Consider the following 14,751-nt stretch of genomic DNA (forward strand, 5'->3'; position numbering starts at 1 on the left):
GAAATGAATCTGCAGCAGTCAGGTACAAGCTCTTTAAGTTATTATTGTTATGTTATGTGCTTTGAGACATGAGGTAGTTTAACGCCGTCTCTTGTGAGCAGCTGTGTGTGTGTGCCTTCATGTATTTTGGAGGAGACGTGGCTTTGAACGGCGATTTGCAGGGAGGGTGGGATCATATGCTTTCAATGCTAGCAGGCTAACGTTAGCATTTCCCAGATCACCTACTGCACCTTTAATGATCAGAAACTTTTGAACGCTACCTGCGTTTTGTACCACGATAGTCGTGATTTGTACATCTGACATTTGGATATTTTCTGCCTCAATATCCTTCATCAGAAGAGAAAATGAATTGAATAAACGTAAATAAATGTAATCCTTCAGCTAACTTCTCAGTGTATTTTGGTAGGGTGCTCCAGGAAGAAAAGGCCCACAAGGATTCCCGGTAATATAGCATGAAGAACATACATAGAATTTTGTTCTATTCTATTCTATTCTATTCTATTCTATTCTATTCTATTCTATTCTATTATTTTTTTTAATCTGTTCTATTTTACTTGGTTTTATTTTAATTTATTCTATTTCATTCTTTTTTATTCTTGTTTATTCTAATCCACTCTTAATCATAACAAATTCTGCTGTTTATTATGTATGTTTTTGTATCCTTATTCATTGTTGTTGTTATTATTATTAACTGTGTTATTATATAATCTATTCAGTTTTTTTTTCAAACTCATTCTGTTCTCAGTTCTGTACTAATATACTATTCAGTTCTGTTTTAAATAAGTCTGTTCTTTTCTGTTCTATCATTCTATTTTCATATCTGTTCTATTTTGTCCTTTTCTAATATAATATGTTCTGTTCATTTCTGCTGTGGTAATGTGTGGTAATGTGTGTATCTGTATAGGGTGAATCTTTAAATAAAAAAGGAGAAGCTGGACAGCCAGGGCCTCCTGGTTACCCTGGACAAGTGGTGAGATCTGGGACCGTTCACCCTCATTTTAACAGAAACACACAGACAGATTTCAGATGTTAGTGTTTGAATTTATGTGTTGTGTTATGCCTCTCTGATCTTTTTTTTTTCTTCTTCTTCGTTTTTTTTCCCAGGGACCACCAGGTGGAAATGGGGCTCCAGGAGAAGATGGTCATTCAGGTGTACCTGGAATTCCGGTGTGTATTCGATTGTTTAAACTAGATGCATGTTCATGTATTACCCTTAGAGCATAAAAATATTTGATATAGAACACAGAGAGAAGAATACAGTGAATACTGAGAGAACCATCTGTGTTTTCATAGGGTCCCTTTGGCCCTCCTGGAGCTAAAGGTTCAAAGGGAGGTCGAGGACCTAGAGGGCCCAGGGTATGTAAAACTGATGAATAAATGTTTACTTCTTCCTTCTTTCTCTTTTTCTGACTCTGGGTAAAAATACATTTATTAAAAAAATGCATTTCTTAATGCCCTATTATGCTTATTTGAATACTAACTTTCATGCAGTGTGTAATATAGCTGTTTGTGAATCTAAAATGTCTGCAAAGTTTTAAAGTTTTAAAAAGTTATCATCTTCTAAAAGAAAGAATCGATTCTGAACTGCTAAAACGAGTCGTCTGTGATTCTAGTCTTACTTCATGTTACAAACCTACGTTACAATGTAACAAATTTGCATAACGCCAGCCTATGGACTTCATTGGCTGCCCACAAACAGCGTCTACTTTGACATGCCCTCAAACACTGTAGTTGTAGCTGAGGCCTGGAAGAAATTGGTTCGTATTGTCAGCATGTTGAGAAGACTCTGTTTTCAGCACTGCGAATCCATTTTGCATGCACTTCAAAAGGATGAGGACTTGCGCTGGAATTGATACAGAAAAAACGACGCCCTCATTCATTTCACTGTTTATCCACTGCTGGGGAAACCTCTGGAGCTGAAATTCAGATATGGTGATAGGCATTTTGTTTCCGACAAGCATTGTAAGTGATTGACCAATCGACCAATCACAACACACTGGGCCGTCTGACCAATCAGAGCAGACTAGGCTTTCAGAATCATTGAACAAACCATTTTCAGACTGTTTGAGAAATGAGGTGGTGTGCAACATATATCATGAGAAAAATTAAAGTGTTTTTTGACCAAGGATGCATGTAAATCTATTGTAGGAGACTTCCAAAACAACATTAGCCCTGTAAAGCCCACTGTTGCAGAATTACAACATCACTTTCAACAATTTAAAAAAAAAAGCTTGCAAATGTTTTTTTTTTTTTCTCTCAAGACCACATTTACATAGTTAATTCTATTGTTTGTCCTCGCAATGCTTGGATAGAATAAGTGTTTATAGGTCTGGTCATCTGGCCATGAAGTTACTCTACCTGCAGACTTCGCGTCAAGCTCATCTTCTTTTTTTACATGACTGGATTTGTCAAGATTCAAGTAAGTAAATTTCCTTACATATTATTTTTGTGTTTATTACAATGTCTAGAACACAGATATATTTAGTTATTTTGGAAAACATTAATCAAATTTGATTTAGAGCTTGTTAAGTCCATGTTGTAATTCTACAACGTTGGGCTAGAGTGGTAGTCAAAATAACCTGTGTTCCTACACATTACATAAGGACACATGGTCACAAATTGAAATTTAAACTGTTAGATTCATAAATGTTCTGTAACTAAATGTTCTTTTGTTCTAAATGTGCTTTTCTGTTAAATTTTTACTTAGTTTAGTTTAGACCATAATTAAACACAGGAATAAACTGTATGTGGGATTTAAAACTCCATCATCCAGAGCAGTGAAACTCCCTGTATCTATGTAGTTTATTTGTTTTTTAACTTCTAAATGATCCTGAGATTTTTTTTTGAGTGTTGCCTTAGTAGCAGTTTATAGCATTAGGAGCTCTGAATGATTTTGGGGGGATGCCTTTTGCATTCTTCAGGGACAGGTGTGAATGGTCTTGAACATTAACCTGTAAGTGCTCTGGGGGGATGCATGTGTTCCTTTAGTATGATAAGTAGAGAGCATAATAGGTGAGCCAGACAGTATTGTTTGAATGTAGTAGTGGAATTTTGATTAGCATTTGCACTGAAATTATAATACTTTGATGGATAATATACTTAGATCTCTACCCTCGACACATGGTCTACCACCCTGTATTCTTTCAGTTTATCTACTACAATATAAGACCCATTTGTATTATTCACTTATTACTTTTTCCATTTCAGAATGCCAAGATGTCATCGGAATACCCCCCACTGGATGTACGCAACAACATGATTGCACATTTCCCAGTAAAGATGAAGAGAGGACGCTGTAGACACTGCAATAATGGATACACTGTAGCAAGTGCAATGTTCACCTGTGCTTCTCAGATGAAAAGAACTTAGGGACAGTCTTAGGGACTATCATTGTAAAACACAGACTTCATTCAAACCACACTGAAAGTGATAGAATTTTTATAAATACAATTTTTTTCAATATTTTTATTAATAAATGCTTATTCATAAAAAATATGATTGTTGTGTGATTATTACTCATGATATATACTGTTATGGGGCTATGTAAGCAATCAACCCTGCAAATGAATGCTTAAATGCTCTTTATCTGTTCAGACAAAGTGAGTACAAATACAGAAATTCTGCTCCCATCTAGGCCCAACAATATTACAACATTTCCCTAAAAACTTACTAAAAAGTAAAACATTTGAAAAATCTTTATTTTCTACATCAGAGGCCTCTTAAAACAATATCTGAGAGGTCAAAAAAAAAAAATTTGCTCTTTTTTTTTCTATATTTGGGTTTTACAGGGTTAGGAATCTTTAAAATAGCATAATAGGGGAATTTTAAACTTTAAACACAAATAGCCAGAAATGTAAGCTGACCGGAATTAATGCAGTTCTTCTGAGTGATTACTTCAGATCTGAATACCAGAAGCATAACAAGGTTTGACTGACTTTTATTTAGCCAAATGAATACCTGGTTAGTGTACAGTATATTATGTAATACTGCTAAGGCCATATGACGTTGTAGAGCAAATTTGTGCTCCTCTTTTCTCAAGTGTGCCTGCTTGTGTTTAGGGTCTACCGGGTGACGCAGGGATCAAAGGAACGCTGGGGCCAGAGGGATTCAAAGGGCCTCCGGTCAGTTGGTGCATTTGTGCATTTTTGATTTTGAATGTTAATGTCCATCTAAATCATATGGAGTAATTTGGTGTGACTTTCCAATTTAATGTATGACTTTATGTAATCAGGGACAAGATGGAAGAGATGGGTATGGACCTGCTGGGCCCAAAGGACGCAAGGTAGCTGTGATATGTATATTTACTAGAAAATCTGTTTCAAGATCATATCCTAAAAGTGTCTTTAATTTTTCTATTTACCATATTTTGCGGAATATAAGTCACTTTTTATAATAATAATAATAATAATAATAAAAAAAATAATAATATTATTAATAATAATAGGCACTTTCAAGGCACTCAATGATCGAGCTTACACCGAGAGAGTCTACTGCTGTTCCGACATACCCACTAAGTAAACTAGACTACACTGGGGAAGCGAACCCGTAGGGGACGCTGTGGAGGCCACTACCTACCCTGTGGGGGAGGAGTTTACGTGGAGAATACACATATGGACTGGCCGGTCAGACAGTATGCATATGGAGTCCCTGGGATGGCTCCACCTGGGTAGGGGGAGACTCATCTGACAGGTGACAGCAGAGATGGCTCTGCTAAGAGAAAGACACGGGCTCACCGTAGGGAGTTGACTATGGACAAATAGTCACATATGGACAAACCGCTCACATAGTCAAGTCAAGTCAAATTTATTTATATAGCGCTTTTTACAATTGGTAATTGTTTCAAAGCAGCTTTACATATTAGAAGCACAGAAAAAAGAGAACTGGTTAAAAATAAGCTGTACAAGCAAGCGTGGTAATATGTAACATATACAAGATGGTGCTACATTAAGCCAATGTCGGCTGACTCCCAGGGGTGGAAAAAAACCCCTAGGAGAAAAACCCAGCGTGCTAACACTGGGAAAAAAGTCCTAGGAGGGAAAAAACCCCTTGGAAGATATATATAATATATGTAAATGGATATGGAGATCAAAATCTGAATTATACATTTTTATTATAGAGATTAAAAATAGATTATATATAAATATATGTAAGCGGATACGGAGATTAAAAATCTGAATTATAGATGCAGCCAGAACTGGATCTGTAGGCCCATTGTCTCCTGGGCTACGTTGTAGTCAGGTCCAGACACAGGTTCTCCATCTGATCTGGATACGGCCTGGATCCAGCACCCGGCAAACCTCAGGATGAGCAGAGAGACTAATATTAGCGTAGATGCCATTCTTATTCTGATGTACAGGTATATCTAGTGTTATAGGAAATGTTCTCGGTTCCGGCCGACCTAATTATTGCAGCGTAACAATCCTTTAACGGATTTGAAAAATGTTAATGTATTGATAATGTGTTATGTGTATGCAAGAGCATAGAGATGTGTTTTTAGTCTAGATTTAAACTGACAGAGTGTGTCTGCTTCCCGAACAATGCTAGGAAGATTGTTCCAGAGTTTAGGTGCTAAATAGGAAAAGGATCTGCCACCTTCAGTTGATTTTGATATTCTGGGTATTATCAACTGGCCTGAATTCTGAGATCGCAATAGACGTGAAGGACTATAATGCACCAAGAGCTCGCTTAGATATTGGGGAGCTAAACCATTTAGAGCTTTATAAGTAAATAGCAAGATTTTAAAATCTATACGATGTTTATACATAGAGGGATCACGACATATGGAACCCAGCCAACATCAACGTCGTTGACGGATGTTGGCCTGGCATCAGACACTCCGCAATGTCCAAGCTGAAGGGGGAGGCGGAGGAACTCGACAGGGTTCGCCAAGTGGGGAACGCGTCTGGAGTAAAAAATGCACGTATCTGGCCCAAGGGGCGGGAGTGGCATTGCAAGCCGACACTTAGAGCAGATTCAATGCGTCTACTGGCTGGTGGAAGCGAGTACACGGGAAGATACCGGCTCTACACATAGGCTATAGAATTTAGCGAACGTGTCAGGTGTCGCCCAGCCCGCTGGCGACCTGCTGGCGAAGTGAGAGGGGGCTGACAGTGGCAAGGCGGGGCCTGGCACACTGACAGCCACACCCTCTTGTGACCTGGAGGATTGGGAAACTGCTCTTTTTGTGTGGAAGTGGGTACCGCTGGACTCCGGAGAGCCAGCAGCGGGACAGACAAAAACACAAATTCCCCCCAGCCCTCCTCCGGGGATGGGAGAGATGTTGGAGTCCTCTCCCGAAGAGCAGAATCCTTCCCCTCCAGGTCGCCCGTCTCAGGATCGTGACTTCCTCGACCGCTTGCCACCTGGCTTGGCTTGAGCGGGCTGGGCACTGCGTCTGCGACCGGCTCCCTGCTGTTTGGCGGGTGTTGGCAGCTGCTTTACCGACTTAGCAGGGGCGGAGGATGACGCGGGCAGATGCCCTCGGCGACGAGCTGGCTGAGGCTGTGCCGTCGGCGGGGTGGAGGCAGCAGCGGACCACCGGGGCAGGACGTACTTGATGGCCTCAGCCTGCTTCTGTGCGGCGGAGAACTGTTGGGCGAAGCTCTCCACCGCATCGCCGAAAAGGCCGACCAGAGACACGGGGGAGTCTAAGAACCGATGCTTATCGGTCTCCCTCATGTCAGCCAAGGTCAGCCAGAGGTGACGCTGCTAGACTACCAATGTAGACATCGCATGACCAACAGAACGTGCTGTCACCTTAGTCGCCTGTAGGGCGAGGTCGGTGGCAGCGCGCAGCTCCCCAAGCAACTGCTGGTCAACACCTCCCTGGGGCATCTCCATCAACGCTTTTGCCTGATATACTTGTAAAAGGGCCATGGCGTGCAGGGCGGAGGCAGCTTGACTGACTTGACTTGTTGGCTTGACTTGTTGCGGAGGCCCGGCTTGTCCACAGGCTCTGTAAACTTTCTCTGTCAGTCCTGATGAGAATTTACAGGCCCGGGATGGGAGACGCGGTTCACCGCGCCAGCCGGTGGCTGTTGGACACAGCTGCATCGCAACAAACCGCTTGACTGAGGGAATCCGCGTGTATCCCCTAGCCTCTCCGCCATCCAGGGAGGTGAAGGCTGACGAGGGTCCAGGTCTCGCACGGACGCTGCGGTTAATATGGGACAGGTTGCTGTGATAACAGCAGTTGAGAGCTTTAACTGCTCAGGCTCCTCGGGAAGTTTGCGACCTCGCTGCTGTGCCTTAACACCAACACAAGACGCTGGAATCTTCTATTTCAGAGGCTTGTAGTACACTACTGAATTCTGAAAACTGGAGAACACAACCGGTTGGCTCCGAAGCGAAAGACAGAGTGCGATTGCATCTGCTTCCTATTTATATACACCTGACGGAGGCGGTGCGCATCGTGCAAATATCGCACGCCAATTCCACTGGCCTGTTTTAGTTCACTCGAAGCTGATAGGGCTGTCTAGCGATATCCCAGTTCATCGGTCACTACTGACGTACGTCGAACGTGACTGACTGAAAGGGAAACACAGATATTCAGATCATACATACAATCAAACAGTCAAGTCACTAAAAGCTATTCTAAAGAGATACATTTTAATCTGAGCTTTAAAAAGGGAAATGGAATCCAACTGATAAATGTGCAATGGTAAGGAATTACATAATTTTGGCGTTGCACAGCTGAAAGCCCTACCGCCAAGTGAACTCAACTTGAAATTCGGAACGGTCAATAATTCTGCAGAAAATGATCTCAAAGAACTATAGGAATATAGAAATGAAGAAGATCTGAAAGATAAAGAGGAGCCAAATTATGAAGAGCTTTATAGGTGAGCAGTAAAATTTTGTAATGGATATGATAACAAACTGGAAGCCAATGTAGTTGGAAAAGAATAGGAGTTATATGATCAAAGGTACGTGAATGGTTAATAATCCTAGCACCTGAGTTCTGAATTAACTGTAATCAATGGAGTTGTTTTTCAGGATGGCCAAATAAATTAAAATTACAGTAATCAATCCATGATGTAACCAAAGTATGAATAAGGACTTCAGTGCAATACTGAAAAAGTGATGAACAGAGTCAAATGCAGTATGTGAAATATTATTAATATGGGAACCAAAAGAAAGCAAACCATCAAATATAGCACCAAGATTTTACACCTGAGTGGAAATATTAACTGGACAGTTATCAATAAACAGAGTGAAGAATTGAGTTTTAGATAAAACAGACCTAGACCCAACAAGAAGGGCTTCAGTTTTACTGGTATTTAACTTTTAAAAAAATGTTGGTCATCCATATGTTAACATCCTGCAAACATTTAGTGAGTACTGAAGGGGGATGGGAAACATTAGGTTTTGTAGATATGTACAATTGTGTGTCATTGGCCTAAAAATGGAAATTGATATCATAAGTATGAAAAATGTGACATGGGGTAAAATATAAATAATAAATAAAAGCGGACCCAACACTGACCCCTGTGGAACACCGTGAGTAACTGTGACAGACTCTATTCGAACATTCTTAATCTGGACAAAATGTTTCCTGTCACTTAAATAGGATGAAAACCAAAGGAACGCATTACTAGCAACTCCAATAGAAGCCAATCGTTCCAGTAATATTGAATGACTAATGGTGACGGCACTAATATCTGAATGAATAAGAATAGACAGGAAACCAGAATCAGATGCAAGAAGAAGATAATTTGTAACTTTAACAAGAACTGTTTCCGTGCTATGTTTGGATCTAAAGCCTGACTGAAAGTGCTCATAGAGGTTGTTATTTTGCAAATGTGCTTCAAGTTGAGTTGCTATTGTTCTTTTGAGTATTTTAGAAATAAAAGGATGGTTAGATATGGGCCGATAATTATTTAGATCATTGGGATCTGCACTAGAATTTTTAAAGCGGGGGTCTAATGCTATTTTAATGCATTCTGACTTTTTTACACTGTTAAAGAGTTGGATTCTCTTTCTAAACATGGCCAAAGTTACTTTGGCTGCTACGATCCCATTGGACTTAAGATAGCTGCCTGAATAATAATAAAGGGAAGGGAAGAATGAATGTTCGCCAGAGAAGAACTGGCCCCCAGACTGAGCCTGGTTTCTCCCAAGATTTTTTTCCCCCATTTTAACACCTGTTTGCCACCTGATGTCACCTATTGGAGTTTGGATTCCTTGCCGCTGTCGCCTTTTGGCTTGCTTCAAAACTTAAACATTTATTTAAGATGGATAATGACACCATTTTCTTTAAGAGCTGCTGTGCAGCCAAAATTATATACCAGTTATCACTGTAAAGCTGCTTTGACACAGTCTGAATTGTTAAAAGCGCTATATAAATAAAGGTGACTTGACTTGACAAGGTTTCAAAAAACAAGTTGTTTTCTGTGCCAAATACACTCCTTCAGATTTACACTCCTAAATGATCTTACCAGTGTTTTGAAATTAGATGATGATCAATAAAATGCAGCTCATATCTGTTGCTTTCGGTGACGTGAACTCCATTAAATCTGTAAATAGCGCAGGAATTGAAGATTGGATTTATATCCGTTTTGTGAAGACACATTTATGTGGCCAAGTGTAAATGGAATCATTCCGATAAATCAGATAGCTGTCCGATCAGAGAAAACGCATGAAGTGACCAGGTATGAAGTGATTAGGTACTGACAGGCCTAATAAGTGCAAGGCATAGCCAGTTGGAGTTGTTTGATTTAAATGGAGAAAGTCATTAGGCTTTTACCAAGTCTCCGTAACACACATAAAATCAATATTTTGGTCCACAATGAGTTCATGGATAAGAGAAGACTTCTTGTTGAGTGACCAGGGGAAAAACTGAGTGCAGTTAATGTAGTATCTGACCTGGACAACAGAGTCAGCACTTCATAATCAACAGTCCTTTCAGCATTTTTAGACAGTCTTGGGTTGGTAGACCAAAAAGACCAACTTTGTCCAGGTTTATCAGTACTGATTTGAATATTCCGACGGGATCCACGATGAATGTAATATGGTCGGTGTAACAAATACGGGTGATTAAACAGATACAGTGGAAGTTTGACTGTGTATCTCTAAGTTTGTAGAGGTCTGCCACCGAATACACCTGAAAACACCAACAGAGGATAGAATAATCCATAACAGTAGCTTGAAGAACCACATGGTGCAACCTCATAGCACTAGGGCAGACAAATCAAACAGCGATGGAAGCCAAACCGCAAATGCCAATCCTCCGCTACAATAAGTCAGCAGCAGTAGATATCAATCAGCAGCAACAGAATTCTGAGATCCAGGATATATACAGTTCGATAAAGAAACAGAAATAGGAAAAAAATCAGCATGTGCTTACCCACCGCACACTGGGGCAGACGTCACAGCCATACCTGAATCTTCATGCTGCTTACCTCAAATAACAACACCAATTTGAAGAAAACACAAAAAACACTGATGTGACCAGGAAAGCATGTCCTGGATGTGAAGGGGGTATTTTTTACCACTATCTCGAGTAATGAGAAGACATCTACTGTATGTGGTCAAAATTCTTTTCACTCCACTCCTGGGCAGACATGCCATTGACAAAACTTAGCCTCATTGCAAGACTGGGTGACATCATGGAATGTCATTGGCAAAAGAAATATCCAGAACTTTTCTCAGGTTTAGGTGAGCTGAAAGAGGAGTGCTGTATCAAGTTACAGCCCAATGCAACACCTTATTCTGTGAGTATAGCAAGTTAAATTTAAAGTTATAGAGAAGTTATCCAGGATGGTTCTGGCTGCATCTATAATTCAGATTTTTAATCCCCGTATCCGCTTACATATATTTATATATAATCTATTTTTAATCTCTATAATAAAAATGTATAATTCAGATTTTGATCTCTATATCCATTTACATATATTATATATATCTTCCAAGGGGTTTTTTCCCTCCTAGGACTTTTTTCCCAGTGTTAGCACGCTGGGTTTTTCTCCTAGGGGGTTTTTTCCACCCCTGGGAGTCAGCCGACATTGGCTTAATGTAGCACCATCTTGTATATGTTACATATTACCACGCTTGTTTGTACAGCTTATTTTTAACCACTTCCCTTTTTTCTGTGCTTCTAATATGTAAAGCTGCTTTGAAACAATTACCAATTGTAAAAGCGCTATATAAATAAATTTGACTTGACTTGACTTGATGGAGAAGCTCGACATCATCAAAAAGGTAGAGGGACCTAGTGACTGGTGTTCGGCTATAGTTCCAGTACTTAACCCTCTGGAGTCTGAGGCTGATTTGGGGCTTGGAGAAGTTTTGACATGCCCTGACATTTGTGCTTTTTTCAGTTGTTCATAAACATATAAATGACAAAAGTGTCATTACACTGTATTCAGCACAAACTAGGCTACAATAATATGTGAGGAACATGTATGTACATGTTTGTATTTTTGAAGGAATAATGTTTATGCGTGGTTATTGAAAAAACAAAAAACTTAAGTCACTGAAATAAGGCCAAAAAAAGTATATTAAATCTGTGTTCACAAGACTTTTGGGTATTGGAGGTTGTAGACTAGAGTTTTTGCTTCAGAATTATGTAAAAATTATGCTGCCTACTCCTTCATATAAAACAATTTATTGATTTAGTTTTTGTAAGACACTTTTTGTCAAGAAACACAGTATGCGTTGAGGCGTGAATCTGCATGAATAATGGGCCATTTACACCTGAGAAGACAAAAGAATCACATAATAATGACCTGAAATGACTTGCATATTAATGAGGCCTTTCAGTCAGGTAGGCTGTGAAAAAAACCCTCTGTAATAATGTCTCAGCTCATCATAAACAGCAGTACTGTGAAATATTATTACAATTTAAAATAATGGTATTCTATTATATTCTTTAAAATATAATGTATTTCTGTGATGCAAAGTGTCTGAACAATTATGTTACCTCTATGGCATTTCATATAGGCTTTTAGCTTAAAAGCATGCACATTTGGAGAAATATTGATGGATTCTTATATATTTATGTCAATTTTCTATATTGAGAAGTAATATTTATTGTCATCACTATGAGTACTGGATACTGTGTTTTCAATTCATACTTGTAATCGGAGGGTGCTCTCTGTACACCTTTAGTCCACAAATTATTCTAAAGAAGAAGAGGACATTTCAGGAATGGTGTTTTTAATTCATACTTGCAGCCGGAGGGCGCTCTCTGTACACCTTTAGGCCACAAATTCATATAAAGAAGAAAAGGAACTAGGAACTAACGGCATGTCTTCTAGAGATCGCTAACCATTGCTTTAACATCCAAATAAACACCTTTCAAGACAATAAATACACGATTGAGACGATGAATGCATGTATTGCCTCTGAATTTGCGTCTGAATAGCGCTGACTCCGTGGGCGTGGCCGCATTAGCGGGTAATGAGCTGAATCACAGACTTCTGACATGGCTCTCTTTTCATACAGATTACATAAACACATAGGCCCAGTTTCACAGACAGGGCTTAGACTAAGCCAGGATTAGGCCTTAGTTCAATTAGGCTATTTAAGTAGCTTTTATAAACATACCCTAGAAAAAAAACATTACTGGTGTGCGTCTTGAGACAAAACAATAACACTGGCATATTTTAACATATATCAGTGCAAGTTGCTTTAAGTTGAAACAGCTCAAACATGCATTTTAGTCTAGGACTTGCTTATACCTTGTCTACGAAACCGGGGGAGAATGTTTGTTTTCGATTTGACTTGCACGATTTAAAACCTGACATTTCAACGTTTCTTTAGACGTAAGTGTCATTTTTTTTGTCATTAGTATTCATAAGTTACAGTTCATTTTCTGAGAACTATAAGATTGGACTTTGTTCAGAGGGAGAGGAGAGATCACGCATCATGTTAGTTTTCTTTATTTTACAAAAAGCACAACATTGTGTTTTTGTACACAAATAAAAGAAGACATTCTATAGTTTCAATTGATATATTACTTATGTCTCTATGACAAGAAATGACTGAGTATTTTAAGTCTGTTTTGCTGCAATGTGAAAAAAATCCTGCAAAACGCGCCGGCGCGTTTTCAGACCTCAGGGAGTTAAGCCTGACAACACGGTGAGAATTTGTGTTGACCTGACCAAACTGAACAGCGCTGTCAGACGAGAGAGGTTTATTTTACCTACAGTAGACCACACACTAGGCCAGTTAGGCAGAGCAAAAATCTTCACAAAGATAAATGCCAATTCTGGATTTTGGCAGATCCATTTGGCTGAAGAGTCCCAACCGTTGACCAAATTCATTATGCCATTCGGGCGTTATTCCTTTAAGAGGCTTCCATTTGGGATCTCCATCCTCCAGAGCTATTCTAGATGAGAATGTGTTAGATTTTGAAGGATTAGATGGAGTAACATGTCACATGGGTGACATCCTCATATTTGGAAGTTCTCCTGAGGAACATGAAATGAGACTTGAATCAGCATTAAAGAAACTCCAGAGTGCTGGCCTGATGCTTAACAAAAAGTGTGAATTTGCAAAGACAGAATTTCCAAGTTCCTAGGACACTAGCTGTCCTCAGATGGATTACAGCCCAATACTGACAAACTGGCAGGCCTACCAATGTGTCTGAGGAACACAGCTTTCTTGGAATGAATTGGGGAAGTTCATTCCAGACCTGGCCGAGAAAACAAAGCCCTTGCGAGACCTCCTCTCACAGAGAAGTCTGTGATCCTGGGACGCACCACAGCAGGGGTCATTCACATTGCTATAAAAAAAAGAGCTTATCAAAACGCCAACTTTAGCACTCTTTTAAACTAAAGTCGCAGCAGATGCATCATCTGGGAGGAGTGATATTTCAAAAGTCCAGTGATGCATGGAAACCTATTGCATATGCATCTAGAGCATTAACTCCAACTGAACAGAGATATGCTCAGATAGAGAAGGAGACCCTAGCTCTTGTTTGTGCTTGTGAACGTTTCAGCTGCAATCTCATTGGGATACATTTCCTTCTCGAAACAGACCATAAACCACTCCTGAGCTTACTGGATGACTTACCAACAAGGCTGCAAAGGTTCAGAATGAGACTTATGAGATATCTTATGAGATCAGCCATGTTCCAGGGAAATAGTTCACAACACCAGACACGCTGTCAAGGTTGCCCTCTGTGAGCAATGTAACGGATGCTGACTCAACTCTCATGGAAGACACAAATATTTACCTCTCCCAAATAGGGAAAAGCTTCCCTGCTTCAAAGAGCTGCCTAGACAACATTCGACAGGAGTTAAAGAACGTATATGCAGCTAAGTAATGAGGTTCCATGAGCATGGATGGCCGAGAACAGTGCAGGCCAACAACAAAAACTCAGACCTTATTGGTTGGAAAGAGACATGATTGAGACAAGGTTGATAATCCCTGCCTCACCCCAAAGTTCTGTTCTTCACATTCATCAGACGCACCAAGGAATTAAAAAATGTCACCAAAGGGCAAGACAGTCTGTGTGGTGCCCCGGCCTGGGTACACAACATTTGAAAGCATTTGCATGGAATGGGGTGCCTGAGATACTAATATCTGACAATTGGCCACAGTATAGCAGCTCAGACTTCCAGGAGTATGACTTTAAGGACATAACAAGCAGCCTATGGTATTCACAAGGAAATGGTAAAGACTAAAGAGTGGTATACTGCTCTACACCATTTTCAAATGGCTACAGTCCAGCAGAATTGTCAATGGGTAGAAGACTGAGAACAGGCTTACCAACTCTGCCATCTCTTCTCACACCAAAACTTTCAGATG

This window comes from Megalobrama amblycephala, linkage group LG10 (genome assembly GCF_018812025.1).
Source record: "Megalobrama amblycephala isolate DHTTF-2021 linkage group LG10, ASM1881202v1, whole genome shotgun sequence".
Classification (NCBI taxonomy): Eukaryota; Metazoa; Chordata; class Actinopteri; order Cypriniformes; family Xenocyprididae; genus Megalobrama; species Megalobrama amblycephala.